An 18,975-nucleotide genomic window follows, 5' to 3' on the forward strand; every position below is an offset into this window, starting at 1 on the left:
GGTAATACCAGTGCTTAATTTGAGCCAGTGATTTCCGGTGCTCGGCACCAACACTTAATTGTTGACACGACACTCAATTATCAACACCTTCACGTATGAAAGCTGCCACATGGTTGTGTTGTTTGTATTATTTAGATATTAGCACAACAGCAATTGTTCATTAATCAACTATGCATTAAAAACAACTAAAACCTGCCGCCCAAGCTATTTTTATAGCTTTCGGGGCCAGAAATAGGCTGAATTATCTCAGTTGTAGCAGTGTGGTAGTTAGTAGTTGTGTAGATACTGTCACTGGCAATGCTGGCAGTGGCAATAGGTGGTGCAATCCACACAGGCCTCCTTACCAGACCCCTAGCACTTATATTGTTTTACCAATTAAGCACTGGATAAGGCATTGTATTTACATTATGAAGACATAGCGAAGTAGGAGGCAATATTATTGTTTGACTTTGGTTATTCAAACTTTGTACAGAAAATATGCGCTTTATATGCAGCATTTAGACTTGGGTGTCAAAAATGTAGGAGTTGCTTTAAGTACTAATATGGTGGAATATGGAATTTAGTTGTACCTCATGACATAGTACCAGTGATCTATAATGACATTTTTATTAGGTGCAAAGTCACTGAAATATAACTGTTTTTTTCAAATGGTACCAACAACAGAGTAGTATCTGGTCAAAATCTCAAAAAGGATAGGAAATAGGTGCATAAAGGTGTGAAAGATTTACTAGCAGGAGTCGTTCACTGGGCACTCTCAGACCTACTGATAGTGTTCCCATCAGGCAACCGACCTGTACCGCCCTTCATCATTTGGGACAAACATCTTGAGGCTCGCTGGTAGTAACTCAGTGTGCGAGCGCGCACAATAGTGCTCTATTCGTATTTCATACCCCAATGATTAACATTGTTAAGGGTTAGGTAGCAAGGGTTGCTCACAAGCAGTGCAAAAACGCAAAATTAAACAAATTAATTAGATACAAACGGTGGTGGTGCCATTAAAATAGGGTAAAGGAAGGAAAACAGTTTAATAGGGACCTTCCCTTCCCAATATTAAAAACAGTGGAAGAGAGGTAGCATCAACAAATAACTACCTTGACAGTTCTTTTGGTCGATAATATTCCCTCAGACCCCCCCTTTCTGTATGTAGTGTTTTTCAAATGGTAGCCATTGCTTGTACTTCCCTTGTTGTATGTATCTCTGCTGTCAGCACCTTATTACATTTTTAATGAACTTATCAGCCAAACAGTTTCAAAAGTAAACAATAAGTGAGCAGAAACTGGACATTAAATGAGAAATAAGTAAATAGGTAAATGGTTTTCATGAAAGAAGCAATAACACTTGGGACAGACAGCAACCTTTTTCTTCCTTATTTGAATATGTCCCAAATAATTCTATTTTATTTTGAATATCATGCCGCTGCAGAACAACAGTGCACAACAAACCGAGATGATGTCTGACCATCGCTGTTCAGCTTTGGAGTCACTAAGTGATTCCAGCCTACTGTTACACACTTCCCTGATGGATTCCTTGCAGCTCTGTTGGTAAATGTACCAAGTCTCCACAGAAAACTGTTTCAGATCAAATATTAATGCATCATTTTGGGGGGGGTTTAATGCCAAGTAATTAAATAGGATTTTGCCACCTCTCATTGCTCAGAGATGAAACTACTCAAAGGTTATTAATTGATGTCACAATATGATGAATGGCATTAAATGTGCCTAGTTTCCAATACGTCCTTAAAAAGGTACATATGTTGTCTTTTTCTCGTGGTTCTGGGATTTAAAATGAACAGTTCAAAAGGCGTTTCCTAATGTGTCTCAAGAAAAATTTATTTTTGGTTGGAAATTCGGGTAAATGTAATTTCCCGAACACTTATTTCTATTTTCTATTGCACGAATAGTGCTGTCTTTGTAGAAACACAACAGTTCTCCTTCCTGGCATAGTACTCATAGGTCCAGAAGGTTAATAAAGAGTTGGTGTCTGAGGTCCTTCTTTATAACACAGTTGTGACTTTGAAGTGAGGAGAAGCTTCTAGAAGAATGCCTTTCAAGTGCACAGATACCCTTGTGTAATGGCCCTGGCTCAACATTAACTACAAGGGGTATGCAGCCCTTTGTGTGGAGGCGAACCACAGCCTAATCAAGTGTAAGTGGGGCTTGGCCCAGGTCTTCCCACCCATCATGCCAGTGATGGCCCATCCAGTCACAGTCAAGTCCCTGCTGTGTGTGGCTGTCAAGGAGGAGTACACAAAGCCCATTTGTCAGCTACACCCAGTCATGAGATCCAGGCAGGCTGCAGACACCAAATGGCTAAGGAAAGAGCATGACAACTTTCTAAAAGTGGCATTTTCAGAATTGAAATTTATAAGCAGACCCCATAAGTTAGGATTTTAAATTGTGATTCCAAAGACACCAAACATAAACTGCCTATATCTTTCCATTTGGCAATTACACTACTAAAATGTATTAAGGCAACTTCAATGTTATCCAATGGGAGAGGTCGGTCTTGCAGCAGTGAAAAACAAGGTTTTCACTACCAGAAAAATGTAAAACCTAATAGTACATGTCCTGATTTTTAAATACATTGCAACCGTCCCTCTGGGTTGTCCAGTGCCTACTCCAGGGATTACCTATATGTATTAAAAAGGAAGAATTGTGCCTAACAAAAGGTTTATTTTCCTGGTTGAAATGGCAGTTTACACTGCACACACAGGTTCTGTAATGGAAGGCCTGGATGATATTTAAAGTGCCGCTCGTAGTCGCTTTTTGGAATCTTGCTTTGCCCTGCCGCCACATCACTGGAGGTGACCTGCCTTTGCTGGGGATCGTGCTCTGGATCTCTGTTTGGCAGCTGGAGACCGGGACTGCGAGGCCCACCAGGCAGTGCGTTCTCCACACCGCGCACACCTGCCGCCTCTTCCCGTGTCACCTTCCCTCGGCTGTTCCCGCTGCCTGGGTCCTTTAAAACACGACTCGCGGCCCCCGCTCCGCGGGAGCCGCTCGTAGTCGCTTTTTGGAATCTTGCTTTGCCCTGCCGTCACATCACTGGAGGTGACCTGCCTTTGCTGGGGATCATGCTCTGGAACTCTGTTTGGCAGCTGGAGACCGGGACTGCGAGGCCCACCAGGCAGTGCGTTCTCCACACCGCGCACACCTGCCGCCTCTTGCCGTGTCTCCTCCCCTTCAGCCTGTTTCCTGTATTTTAGGCGGTCCTACAGCGCGTTAGCGGGACGCGTTTGCGGGTCGCAGCCCGGGACGAAGCCCAGACAAAGGGCGGACAGTCTTAGACAATCCAAGACAGGACGTGACTGGACTAGGCCAAGACCTCTGCCCGAAAACATTGTGAGTCGTACTACTTTCCACCTTGTTTGATCTTGAAAACTGCTGCAGCATTGTGGACAAATTGAGTTTATGTTTAGTTCGGGACTCTAATTTATTTTTAGTTGTAAGCGGACTAACATACTAGCACAAGCTGTCATGTCTAAACAAAAGGCTCCCACTGTACCTAATAATACCATGGACAATTACCTAGTGCAGGTTGTTGCAAAAATTAATAGTGAGAGAAGGTCTTCATTGGGCCTGAGCCAGTCCTCTATTACCTCCTTGCCTGAACCTATTCGAGTAGATTTATTGGAGCAGGATACTAGTAATGATGCTTCTGTGTTTGATCAGACCAATAATGACCTTCTTATACAGAATATATCGGCAACTGCCGTGTTTGATAAGGTAGCTGAGGATGACTCAGACTCAGCAGAGGAAAAATCCCCACCCTCAGTGCCCGTGCCCGCACCTAGAGTGACCAGAGGAAGTAATAAGGGTCAACCTAGACGGGGTGGGCTATGTTCGAGCAGAAAAAGACCAGCTTCCCCGCCCAAAAAATGTGATATAGACGAAGGAAGGGGGGAGAATGGGGGGAGCATATTCTTGGACGATGCCCAGCTCAAGAAATTAGTAAGCATGTTTGACTTAAAGTTGAAGGGCATTCTCAAACCATTGGTAGCAAAAATGTATAAATTAACAGAAGAGGTTCATAGACCAGGGGGGCTTCTAAAAAAAACAATAGAGGAGGTGGTAGATATACCGAATCAAGTGGTATGTAGAGTTGAGAAAAAGGGCACCTGTGGGGCCCACGGTGGGGGGTGATGAGACAACAATACTTAACCCTCCCCCTATTTACTATCAAGAGGTAGGGGACCGTGCACTATCTGAGGATGGTCCCTCAGCAAGGCTAGCGGGACAAATTACATCTTGTCCAGAGAAAGGCCCAGTTGAGCTCATCGTCGAGTCCTCCCCCCTTGTTTTGGTCCTGGCAAATGTACCACCCCTGAAGCCTGGCCAGATAGAATCCACACCATCTTTGCTAAGTAAAGCATTACATTGGCTATCGAATAACATGACAATATCCCCATGGGGCAAGAAGCAGCTAGCGGGGGAATTAGTCATGGCAAGAAGAGTTGATTGGATAGGGAACAGCCCCAAAAGATTTGGGGGTGATTGTGTAGTGTTGCATTTTTCAGGGCCGGATGTACTCCTCAACATCCTGCCAAATCTATTTCCCCCTCAACGTAGAACTGCAGACATAATCCCACTAACTCTTGAATTCTTCTATTCTAGAAGAGGAAATGTTCTGAATTCAAGCATACTAAGGACTAAGTGGAATTTGGTGTCAAAGGGAAGGGTTAGGGGTGGACAAATGAGCGACAGGGGTCTGTGTCTTGAAAATAGGTTCTCAGCACTATCCAATCTTAATGAATGCGATTGACTTGGGTGTGGTGAAAGTACTGAATATAATGTTCTAATAGGGCTTGTCAGCTTCTGTATTACTGCTGATAAGGGCAGTGTGGATACTGCATCTCTAGTAAGAAGCAGGGGACTACCTAACTCAAATGAAAAAGGGCTAGATAGGGAAGTCTCTGTTCAGTTGACTGTGAGCAATTCGGAGCGAAATATTGGTCTTGGGCTTGTAGTTTCTTCTATAAACAAGAAGGGTGTGTGGGGGTCAAGGGGAAAGTTTTATGACCTGACTGCTCACTCCCCAATTACAAGATACAAAACACAAAAAGAGCAGAACAAGTCTGAAAAAGAGTGTGTGCCTACAACAGTAGCCGTGTGGTACTGGTGATGCATGCGTGAGACAAGGGTTGCCAAAACCATTGGTTGGAAGTCGAGGGAGGCTGACACGATTCCCATCAGACCACCCATGCGGTGGAGTTTGCGTCATGTGGGAAAGGTTTTGTCATGCCGTCCCACAACCGACCATATAGTGCCGGTGCAGGGATGGATGTAAAAGATATCATCACAGGCATGCATCCTAAAGTGATGGAAGAATGAGAAGAGTGCAGTGCTCAAATAATAGTGAAGATAAAATTAAAAATTCAACAGTCCGGACTCCTGGAGGCATTGCGACAGAAGTGCGGGTGTCAAAGATTAAAAGACACGCTGGGTAATATGGCTACCCTCTAGCGTAGTGTGATGTGGTCGACATGTTTCTGCTTACGGGCATCTCGCCCAGCTTTCTTCAGGACCGATAACAAGAAATTAGCTACTGCAACTACATACATAGTGTATAAATGATGAATAATAAACCTGTACTGACAAAGTTACTTTTATATCAAGGGTAAGAATACTTAAGTGTCCACTGTAGGGAGAGAAATGAATCTTCTTCCTGTTAACAGACAAAAGACACTGTATCAGACAATACCAAGTTAGACACACACAACACGGGGCGTACACATAGAAACCGTGCAGGCACACATACATGAAAAATATATGATTTTTACATGGAACTAAAGCATAAATGCTTGATCACACCAAGGCATTTCCTCAGCGTGATACTCACCCAGCTTTGTGTGGGTGACGACCTCACCTCACCCGGCAACCGCTCGGGAGGAAGAGGCCCCGCTCTGTAGTGTAAAAATAAAAGACTCAGTAAGCACTGAACTTTACCGTGTCTTAGCCAAATGACTTTACACTGAGACCCAACAAACGTGTGATAGCGACCCTCCTGCCACAAACCACCACTGACAATACCCAGGGCGCGTAAATCTCGCATATTTAATGACACTCAAGGAATAATAGTAATATAACAACTGTTATTGAGGAGTTAAACCTGTTAATGACCATGGCCTATTAGAAAACAACACAAAACGCTAAGGTGCTAGTAAAATATCTCAACCTATGTCCATAACTGGCTGCATGGAAAGAGTTCCCATGTGTGCAGTATTAAATTATGAGGGAAACAAAAAGATAGCCTCCCTATCCCAGCGCAGAGTCTGTAACAGGTGTAAGACTCTCTCTGAGCCCACAAATCACAATACACCTAACAGAAGACTAGATCCTAGTTAGGTAAAGAAGCAAGGTTCAGGACAGTCGGGCGTCTCACCTCTCCGTCGGTACCTCGGTACTGTCAGCGAGCGGAAGTGGAGGCGAGTTAAGGACAACGCCCTCCCTCCTAAAATAGCCTCGTTGTGTACCGCGCCGGCCCTCCGTTGTCCAATGGCCACGCAGGGTAGCGCGATGATACCGAAAAGTTCCTCTAATAGGGAGCGCATGCGCAGAGAGATGCCACGCATTACTCTCTCGCGCATGCGCATTCGTCTGCATTCTCGCGCATGCGCATTCGTTCGCCCTCGTCGGATCTCCTTGTTGATCACCTGCAGGAACACAAGAATCCATAATAATGGTTCTATTTCCGTCTGGGTTAATCTAACGAACCAGGGATTTGTTTTGTTTGGCATAAGTCAACCTGGGGGACACAGTCATGTGTCCATGGAGGAGACACTGCTCCTTTGACAAAAACGGCGAAATACACCACTGAGGGTTCGGCAAGTGTATCAGGTATCATATTTGTTAGGGATGTGAGATGTGAGCATACATTATACCGCTGTAAAAATGAATTACAGTCGGACAGATTTAAACAAGGTCATCTTCCATTCGCATGCAATCATGTGATGGATATGTGTGAAGCGACCTATAGAAGAGAGTTTCGCTTCAGATACCTTGGGAAGGGGCCAATAGTGTCTGGAAATAGTTCTAACGCCAGTGATCAAGAGACAACTGTCTCATGAATGTTCAGTATATGTTGAGTCAAATGACTAACCACATAAAGGGTTGCTTTTTGTTTAAACATCAATGGATGGGATGTTATAGTCCTGGGGTATGCAGTGGAGGCAGGCAGACAGTGGGTCCCGCACACAAATAGGTTGGGTGAGCTAGAAGGAGTAAACTATACAGCGTTTACATCCTGATTAAATAGACCCGCAACTGAAAAGTTGCACTTAATACTATAAACAAGAAGGGTGTGTGGGGGTCAAGGGGAAAGTTTTATGACCTGACTGCTCACTCCCCAATTACAAGATACAAAACACAAAAAGAGCAGAACAAGTCTGAAAAAGAGTGTGTGCCTACAACAGTAGCCGTGTGGTACTGGTGATGCATGCGTGAGACAAGGGTTGCCAAAACCATTGGTTGGAAGTCGAGGGAGGCTGACACGATTCCCATCAGACCACCCATGCGGTGGAGTTTGCGTCATGTGGGAAAGGTTTTGTCATGCCGTCCCACAACCGACCATATAGTGCCGGTGCAGGGATGGATGTAAAAGATATCATCACAGGCATGCATCCTAAAGTGATGGAAGAATGAGAAGAGTGCAGTGCTCAAATAATAGTGAAGATAAAATTAAAAATTCAACAGTCCGGACTCCTGGAGGCATTGCGACAGAAGTGCGGGTGTCAAAGATTAAAAGACACGCTGGGTAATATGGCTACCCTCTAGCGTAGTGTGATGTGGTCGACATGTTTCTGCTTACGGGCATCTCGCCCAGCTTTCTTCAGGACCGATAACAAGAAATTAGCTACTGCAACTACATACATAGTGTATAAATGATGAATAATAAACCTGTACTGACAAAGTTACTTTTATATCAAGGGTAAGAATACTTAAGTGTCCACTGTAGGGAGAGAAATGAATCTTCTTCCTGTTAACAGACAAAAGACACTGTATCAGACAATACCAAGTTAGACACACACAACACGGGGCGTACACATAGAAACCGTGCAGGCACACATACATGAAAAATATATGATTTTTACATGGAACTAAAGCATAAATGCTTGATCACACCAAGGCATTTCCTCAGCGTGATACTCACCCAGCTTTGTGTGGGTGACGACCTCACCTCACCCGGCAACCGCTCGGGAGGAAGAGGCCCCGCTCTGTAGTGTAAAAATAAAAGACTCAGTAAGCACTGAACTTTACCGTGTCTTAGCCAAATGACTTTACACTGAGACCCAACAAACGTGTGATAGCGACCCTCCTGCCACAAACCACCACTGACAATACCCAGGGCGCGTAAATCTCGCATATTTAATGACACTCAAGGAATAATAGTAATATAACAACTGTTATTGAGGAGTTAAACCTGTTAATGACCATGGCCTATTAGAAAACAACACAAAACGCTAAGGTGCTAGTAAAATATCTCAACCTATGTCCATAACTGGCTGCATGGAAAGAGTTCCCATGTGTGCAGTATTAAATTATGAGGGAAACAAAAAGATAGCCTCCCTATCCCAGCGCAGAGTCTGTAACAGGTGTAAGACTCTCTCTGAGCCCACAAATCACAATACACCTAACAGAAGACTAGATCCTAGTTAGGTAAAGAAGCAAGGTTCAGGACAGTCGGGCGTCTCACCTCTCCGTCGGTACCTCGGTACTGTCAGCGAGCGGAAGTGGAGGCGAGTTAAGGACAACGCCCTCCCTCCTAAAATAGCCTCGTTGTGTACCGCGCCGGCCCTCCGTTGTCCAATGGCCACGCAGGGTAGCGCGATGATACCGAAAAGTTCCTCTAATAGGGAGCGCATGCGCAGAGAGATGCCACGCATTACTCTCTCGCGCATGCGCATTCGTCTGCATTCTCGCGCATGCGCATTCGTCCGCCCTCGTCGGATCTCCTTGTTGATCACCTGCAGGAACACAAGAATCCATAATAATGGTTCTATTTCCGTCTGGGTTAATCTAACGAACCAGGGATTTGTTTTGTTTGGCATAAGTCAACCTGGGGGACACAGTCATGTGTCCATGGAGGAGACACTGCTCCTTTGACAAAAACGGCGAAATACACCACTGAGGGTTCGGCAAGTGTATCAGGTATCATATTTGTTAGGGATGTGAGATGTGAGCATACATTATACCGCTGTAAAAATGAATTACAGTCGGACAGATTTAAACAAGGTCATCTTCCATTCGCATGCAATCATGTGATGGATATGTGTGAAGCGACCTATAGAAGAGAGTTTCGCTTCAGATACCTTGGGAAGGGGCCAATAGTGTCTGGAAATAGTTCTAACGCCAGTGATCAAGAGACAACTGTCTCATGAATGTTCAGTATATGTTGAGTCAAATGACTAACCACATAAAGGGTTGCTTTTTGTTTAAACATCGATGGATGGGATGTTATAGTCCTGGGGTATGCAGTGGAGGCAGGCAGACAGTGGGTCACGCACACAAATAGGTTGGGTGAGCTAGAAGGAGTAAACTATACAGCGTTTACATCCTGATTAAATAGACCCGCAACTGAAAAGTTGCACTTAATACTATAAACAAGAAGGGTGTGTGGGGGTCAAGGGGAAAGTTTTATGACCTGACTGCTCACTCCCCAATTACAAGATACAAAACACAAAAAGAGCAGAACAAGTCTGAAAAAGAGTGTGTGCCTACAACAGTAGCCGTGTGGTACTGGTGATGCATGCGTGAGACAAGGGTTGCCAAAACCATTGGTTGGAAGTCGAGGGAGGCTGACACGATTCCCATCAGACCACCCATGCGGTGGAGTTTGCGTCATGTGGGAAAGGTTTTGTCATGCCGTCCCACAACCGACCATATAGTGCCGGTGCAGGGATGGATGTAAAAGATATCATCACAGGCATGCATCCTAAAGTGATGGAAGAATGAGAAGAGTGCAGTGCTCAAATAATAGTGAAGATAAAATTAAAAATTCAACAGTCCGGACTCCTGGAGGCATTGCGACAGAAGTGCGGGTGTCAAAGATTAAAAGACACGCTGGGTAATATGGCTACCCTCTAGCGTAGTGTGATGTGGTCGACATGTTTCTGCTTACGGGCATCTCGCCCAGCTTTCTTCAGGACCGATAACAAGAAATTAGCTACTGCAACTACATACATAGTGTATAAATGATGAATAATAAACCTGTACTGACAAAGTTACTTTTATATCAAGGGTAAGAATACTTAAGTGTCCACTGTAGGGAGAGAAATGAATCTTCTTCCTGTTAACAGACAAAAGACACTGTATCAGACAATACCAAGTTAGACACACACAACACGGGGCGTACACATAGAAACCGTGCAGGCACACATACATGAAAAATATATGATTTTTACATGGAACTAAAGCATAAATGCTTGATCACACCAAGGCATTTCCTCAGCGTGATCCTCACCCAGCTTTGTGTGGGTGACGACCTCACCTCACCCGGCAACCGCTCGGGAGGAAGAGGCCCCGCTCTGTAGTGTAAAAATAAAAGACTCAGTAAGCACTGAACTTTACCGTGTCTTAGCCAAATGACTTTACACTGAGACCCAACAAACGTGTGATAGCGACCCTCCTGCCACAAACCACCACTGACAATACCCAGGGCGCGTAAATCTCGCATATTTAATGACACTCAAGGAATAATAGTAATATAACAACTGTTATTGAGGAGTTAAACCTGTTAATGACCATGGCCTATTAGAAAACAACACAAAACGCTAAGGTGCTAGTAAAATATCTCAACCTATGTCCATAACTGGCTGCATGGAAAGAGTTCCCATGTGTGCAGTATTAAATTATGAGGGAAACAAAAAGATAGCCTCCCTATCCCAGCGCAGAGTCTGTAACAGGTGTAATGGGTGGTCTGATGGGAATCGTGTCAGCCTCCCTCGACTTCCAACCAATGGTTTTGGCAACCCTTGTCTCACGCATGCATCACCAGTACCACACGGCTACTGTTGTAGGCACACACTCTTTTTCAGACTTGTTCTGCTCTTTTTGTGTTTTGTATCTTGTAATTGGGGAGTGAGCAGTCAGGTCATAAAACTTTCCCCTTGACCCCCACACACCCTTCTTGTTTATAGTATTAAGTGCAACTTTTCAGTTGCGGGTCTATTTAATCAGGATGTAAACGCTGTATAGTTTACTCCTTCTAGCTCACCCAACCTATTTGTGTGCGTGACCCACTGTCTGCCTGCCTCCACTGCATACCCCAGGACTATAACATCCCATCCATCGATGTTTAAACAAAAAGCAACCCTTTATGTGGTTAGTCATTTGACTCAACATATACTGAACATTCATGAGACAGTTGTCTCTTGATCACTGGCGTTAGAACTATTTCCAGACACTATTGGCCCCTTCCCAAGGTATCTGAAGCGAAACTCTCTTCTATAGGTCGCTTCACACATATCCATCACATGATTGCATGCGAATGGAAGATGACCTTGTTTAAATCTGTCCGAATGTAATTCATTTTTACAGCGGTATAATGTATGCTCACATCTCACATCCCTAACAAATATGATACCTGATACACTTGCCGAACCCTCAGTGGTGTATTTCGCCGTTTTTGTCAAAGGAGCAGTGTCTCCTCCATGGACACATGACTGTGTCCCCCAGGTTGACTTATGCCAAACAAAACAAATCCCTGGTTCGTTAGATTAACCCAGACGGAAATAGAACCATTATTATGGATTCTTGTGTTCCTGCAGGTGATCAACAAGGAGATCCGACGAGGGCGGACGAATGCGCATGCGCGAGAATGCGGACGAATGCGCATGCGCGAGAGAGTAATGCGTGGCATCTCTCTGCGCATGCGCTCCCTATTAGAGGAACTTTTCGGTATCATCGCGCTACCCTGCGTGGCCATTGGACAACGGAGGGCCGGCGCGGTACACAACGAGGCTATTTTAGGAGGGAGGGCGTTGTCCTTAACTCGCCTCCACTTCCGCTCGCTGACAGTACCGAGGTACCGACGGAGAGGTGAGACGCCCGACTGTCCTGAACCTTGCTTCTTTACCTAACTAGGATCTAGTCTTCTGTTAGGTGTATTGTGATTTGTGGGCTCAGAGAGAGTCTTACACCTGTTACAGACTCTGCGCTGGGATAGGGAGGCTATCTTTTTGTTTCCCTCATAATTTAATACTGCACACATTGGAACTCTTTCCATGCAGCCAGTTATGGACATAGGTTGAGATATTTTACTAGCACCTTAGCGTTTTGTGTTGTTTTCTAATAGGCCATGGTCATTAACAGGTTTAACTCCTCAATAACAGTTGTTATATTACTATTATTCCTTGAGTGTCATTAAATATGCGAGATTTACGCGCCCTGGGTATTGTCAGTGGTGGTTTGTGGCAGGAGGGTCGCTATCACACGTTTGTTGGGTCTCAGTGTAAAGTCATTTGGCTAAGACACGGTAAAGTTCAGTGCTTACTGAGTCTTTTATTTTTACACTACAGAGCGGGGCCTCTTCCTCCCGAGCGGTTGCCGGGTGAGGTGAGGTCGTCACCCACACAAAGCTGGGTGAGTATCACGCTGAGGAAATGCCTTGGTGTGATCAAGCATTTATGCTTTAGTTCCATGTAAAAATCATATATTTTTCATGTATGTGTGCCTGCACGGTTTCTATGTGTACGCCCCGTGTTGTGTGTGTCTAACTTGGTATTGTCTGATACAGTGTCTTTTGTCTGTTAACAGGAAGAAGATTCATTTCTCTCCCTACAGTGGACACTTAAGTATTCTTACCCTTGATATAAAAGTAACTTTGTCAGTACAGGTTTATTATTCATCATTTATACACTATGTATGTAGTTGCAGTAGCTAATTTCTTGTTATCGGTCCTGAAGAAAGCTGGGCGAGATGCCCGTAAGCAGAAACATGTCGACCACATCACACTACGCTAGAGGGTAGCCATATTACCCAGCGTGTCTTTTAATCTTTGACACCCGCACTTCTGTCGCAATGCCTCCAGGAGTCCGGACTGTTGAATTTTTAATTTTATCTTCACTATTATTTGAGCACTGCACTCTTCTCATTCTTCCATCACTTTAGGATGCATGCCTGTGATGATATCTTTTACATCCATCCCTGCACCGGCACTATATGGTCGGTTGTGGGACGGCATGACAAAACCTTTCCCACATGACGCAAACTCCACCGCATGGGTGGTCTGATGGGAATCGTGTCAGCCTCCCTGGACTTCCAACCAATGGTTTTGGCAACCCTTGTCTCACGCATGCATCACCAGTACCACACGGCTACTGTTGTAGGCACACACTCTTTTTCAGACTTGTTCTGCTCTTTTTGTGTTTTGTATCTTGTAGTTTCTTCGCCCGAACCATTAGACCACCCCCCTATTAACCTAGATCATGAAGCTGTTTTGGTGTCTGCAAGACTGGACAGACTGATGTCTCCAGGACAGGCATGTCTAACTACAGATAAGACAAGATTGATTTTCTTTTCTTGGAACCTTGCCGGAATAGCAAATAAACTGACATCCCCAGAATGGTGTGACTTTATTGACCAACATGACATTATTCTGTTCCAGGAAACATGGTCAATGAGTCCAGTTTATCGGCTGGGGTTTCTTAACTTTTATATCCCAGCTATAAAAAATCCCAAAGGGCGCCCATTTGGAGGCTTGACAATATGGGTACGCCAATCCCTACATTGTAAAATCCAACAAAGGACCCTTTCATCATGTGATATATTGCCTGTCAACATTACACGGGCCAATGGCCAAGGGATGGCTATTTTTAATATCTATGCCAGGGGGGTTGGGGGGGGGGGAATACATCTGAAGTAATATCTGTCCTTGACCAGGAGCTTGAGTCATTGCCAACTCAGCTATCTATTATAGTAGGGGGTGATATTAACACCACCTTTGAACCTCTAGGACAAGAGGACCAGATTTTGGCCATAGAGGAGGATAGCAAATGGGGAGTTCCACAGCTTGAATTGGCTGAGGTCAAGAGATGGTCTGCTGTGGCCATCCAAATTAAGAGTTTATGCCTAGCATGGGGACTTAGAGCAGAAAATGGGCGTACCCCATCAGATCGACAAGGGAATAACACTTTTGATAATGGAAGGTCAACTAGACGAATAGACTATTTCCTGGTGGACATCAGGGACTGGCATAGGCTGCAAGATAGGATTGTAAAAAGTAGAATTGAAAGTGATCACAATCCTCTCTGCATGGATTTTCAAATTAATCTTGGGATGAGAGAAACACGTATTGGGGATGACAAGGTGACCTTAGATATAGTTTCCTCAAACAATCAGCGCCACATAAAATGGGCTTGACTGCTAGAAGACCCTGAGAAGATTGAGGAACTCAAGAGAGTGGTGGCCGAGGAAGTAATCATTCTGAAATCACATAGTAATAAACCAAATTTCTCTGAAATTATGGCAGAGGCTCACACTAATCTTTTAACTAGGCTCCAAGCGTTATTTTTGAAAACATTATCACAAAGCAAGGCTATGAAAAAGTTACCTAAGCTAGGGTGGTTTGATCAATCCTGTAGAACAGCCCACCAGAACCTTAGTACCGAACTCAGGTCTAGGAACATTATAGGTGTGAGGAAGGCCAGGGACATATATAGAACAGCCCAAAAAAAGGCCAAGAAACAGTGGGATGAAGATCATTGGCGTGATCTGAAATCTGCTTGTGCCGCTAAAGATCACAAGCAATTTAGGGCAATTGTCAAATGGGATAGAGGAGGGACAGCAGAACCCCCACAAAATAATGTTGCTAAAAACTCGTGGATAGACTTTTTCAAGCCTCAGTATGCCTGTAACTTAGCTGCAGATTGCCATTCATTACCCCCACGGTCTTTTACAACTGCCAAGTATTTACTACAAAAAATGTCAGTATTGCACTAGACTGTGTGACAGGGGGAAGAGCGCCAGGCATGGATGGAATCCCTGCCGATGTGCTTTTAAGTGATCGGGAATCATGGTGTCAGTACTTTTCATGGCTAGCCAATTCTGTGGCTCAGGGTGCACCTATACCTACTTCTTGGAAGGGAGCGGAAAAAATTCCGGTTTTCAAAAAGGGTGACAAATCGCTACCCAGTAACTATAGACCCATCAGTCTTATAGATTCAGCACAAAAACTGATGGGTCGATTAGTGCAGAACAAGCTCCAATCTTGGATAGTTGAAAAATATATTTTGTCTCCTTACCAAGCTGGTTTTCGCCCCCTGACAAGTTCAATTGACCAGGTTTTCTATTTTATAGCCCTCTATTGGAGGAATGTGACCTTGATTAATGGCCCGCTTTATGCTGTATTTGTTGTTAAAATCAGCTTTTGATCTTGTTCCACGGCCAAAACTCTGGAGTGTGCTTGCTGAAGCTGGTATAAGTCCAGAACTGCTAACTCTGCTTGTCCGCTTGCATGAAAACAACTATGCTAGAATCAGGTGGGGGGCACAGGGTGAAGTGACTGATCCTTTCCCTGTGGAACGTGGGGTTAGGCAGGGGTGTGTCCTGGCCCCTACATTGTTTTCCATATATATTAATGGTATTGTGGACCATTTAAGAAGGTTCCCCACCGATGCACCAGTGCTAGCAGGGGCTCGTGTGCCAGTCCTCATGTTTGCGGACGATACGTTGATAGTATCACGAACACCTAGTGGGCTACAGAAGGCAGTTAATGCATTTGGTGAGTTTTGTCAGAACCGTGGTCTAGAGCTGAATACATCCAAGACAAAGTGTATGTGTATGAACCAACGGAATACATTCAAAGGTTCAATTACTTTTAATGGTACCCCATTAGAGCAGGTAGAGGCTTTTACTTATTTAGGAATATCCCTTCAGGGTAATATGAGATGGAAAAATCACATCGACATGGCAGTCTTAAAATTGCATCAGCTAGCAGGTGTAGTAGCGCTTAAACATAGAGCCTCATTGACTAAACCAATTACCCCTGCTTTAGAAATTTACAACTTGAAGGTGATAAGCGCCTCACTGTATGGATCGGAATTATGGGGATTTTCTAATCTGAAGGACCTGTCACTGGCAGAGAATAGGTTCCTGCGGCAGTTAGTTGGAGCACCACAAAGTACTCCCACTGTTCCTCTGTTGCTTGATCTTGGCAGGAAAAGCATAGAGGACCTAGCTCGGCTACGCCCTCTTTTATATTGGAGACGGATAATGACAACCCCGGAACTAGCTCACTATGCTGCCGCACTAGCGGATATTATTAATGTTGACCGCTTTCATACCATCTCGTGGCTTAAAGAAATACGGGGTCTACCATCCAAGCTGGATCTAGTCCACCTATGGGCTAATACCAATGCATCATGTTTTCCATCAAAGACTGTTTTGAAGAAAATGTATTGGGACATGGTTCAGTCATCTGCTCGTTGTATCGGATCCAATTCCAAATTAACCTGTTGATTTCTTGATATTAAAACAGTACCATCTTGTGAACCCTATTGGGACATCATCGAAAAGCCGTCCGACAGAAAGCTGTATTTTCAATTTAGATTTGGAACTCTTCCCCTAAACGCATTTACACAAAACTGGTCTGCGAACCGGGATGAGAAATGCCATTATTGTAAAGATCTAACTGAGAATGTTTCTCATTTACTGTTTGTTTGCCCTCTTTATGATTGCCCACGTCGTAAATGGATAAAACCAGTATGTCTTAACTTAGGAACACACAGGCACATAGAGGCGCTTAGAATATTGGAAACAGATTGCTCACCCTATTTTGCGATCGCTGTTGCGAAATTTTTAGGATGGGCCTGGACTATCCGCACCCGCACTTTACAATTATCAGGTGCAGCTTAATGAATTACTGCCACCATGGTTTTTATGAATGATTAATTTTTATAATAATTCTTGATGGAAGAATTTACATTGTGTACTGAAAGTGACAGCATAAAGTGTTTAATGTGTGTTTTAAATATATATGTATTGTAGGTTTAGTATTTATTGTATAGTGATAGGATGTAAATTGCATTTATGACTTGCTGTCGAATAAAGCTTTCGAAATTTGATTTTGCCAATTAAGTGGGTGGCACAACCATTGCTGCAGGCCGGCTATTAGCATTTAATTTACAGGCCCGGGCACATTGAGTTCCACTTTGCATGGGACTTACATGCAAATTAAATATTTTATATTCCAATTTGGTTTAAGTCAATATTACCATGTTTTATGCGAGAGAGCACAAGCACTTTAGCAATGGTTAGGAGGAAGAAGGCATAACATTGGGGGGATGACCCTGTGGATAGGGCCAGGTCCAACATTAGAGATGTGTGAATATCACATAATTTGCTTTCATTCAAGTCTGCAAAATTGCAACAAAATTATAAGTAAATACACAAATTAAAAATCCATCATTTAGCTATATATTCTAGCATGCAATGCGTCTCCATATCAATTTTTGTCACGAGGACACATTTAAGCAAAAACTCCATGAAAAAAACATACTCTCTTTCTGTTATTCACATGTGTTTTTGGTAAATTGTTACAGAAAATGACATGTTTGTGTTACATTTTTTCTGTGAATAGCTTGTAGTTTCATGAAGGGACTTTCTTGGGAACTTCATGCAACAAACATAACACAAAATCCCTGAAACTTTCTGAATTATGCTGGTGTTATTTAAATTTTTCCCAGGACTAGTCTTTAGGGTTCAGAGGTGGGTATTAATAAATGGTAGTATACTCAGCTACACAGTGTCTACCCCCACATTGTAATATATATATCAAAACAAAGCAATCAAAACAAATGTGGCAAAAAATGAGAGACCGATGTGAGGCAAGGCTGATTTTGACCAACAGTAATCAGGAGCGACAGTTGAGAACTATTATTAGGAAAAATTGGACTCGAGTTCTCAGTTATCCCGTTATAGGCCTTCAACTGACCAAATCGCCTATGATAACATTTAGAAGAGTCACCTCTATGAGTAATGCCCTGGTAAATGGCAGACCATAAATCTCAGAGGGAGGCACCTTACTAACATTGAGAAAGGGATTTTTTAAATGCAAGGCATGCCAATTCGACGTAAATACCTCACAATTCTACACTGCCTTTCATAACAGACCAATCAAGATCAACAAATTCCTCACTTGTAAAACAAAATATGCCATTTATGTGTTGGAGTGTACGTGCGGGCTAAGATATGTTGGTAGCACTAAGCTACAAGTTCACAAGCGGATCCTACAACACATTTGTGCAATAACAAATTTGATCCTACTTCTCCAGTAGCCCGCCACTTTAAAGATATCCACAGTATTAACCTAAGCCTCCTCTAGTACTATGTACTAGATATTATCCCCAGTTCAAGTTGAGGAGGTAATCGTGAAACTACACTAAGGAAATTAGAAACAAGGTACATTCTTAACCTGGATACTAAGACTCCCAATGGGCTTAACCCTAGTGAGTAAATGTACACCTGCTTGTAGGTCACTGACACATAGATGTTTTATAAAGCTGTTTCTGTTTTCCCCACTTCGAGACCTCCTTTAGGTTCTTAAAGTGCATGATGCCAGGCTACGTGCACAATCTGCACAGAAATATAGGGAATAGGTTGACAGTAATATCTACAATTGCTTAATATAGAGTCTGCTGTTTAGCCTGCTGCATAGCTACTTTTGATTAAGTGTTTTTTTAGTTTTTGTTTATAGTGCCTCTCACTGGTGTACTTAGCACTTTTTTCAGATATAGAACTTTCAAAAGACTGGTAGGTGGTTCAGAATTTGACATTTCCCACAGGGGCTATATTAAGACGCTATGTGGGGTTAGGTATATGACATGGCATTCCAGCAATATCACAACAGTTCTAATGCGCCAAGGCAAACCCAGTTTCATATTTATGAGCGGGAGACAATAGAATCCATAAATGGCACATATAGGACATGCAAAACTACAGAAATCAGGAGTTAGGACCTGTTACTTTGTATAAAAGTCGC

The sequence above is a fragment of the Lissotriton helveticus genome, chromosome 4_1, assembly GCF_964261635.1.
Source record: "Lissotriton helveticus chromosome 4_1, aLisHel1.1, whole genome shotgun sequence".
NCBI lineage: Eukaryota > Metazoa > Chordata > Amphibia > Caudata > Salamandridae > Lissotriton > Lissotriton helveticus.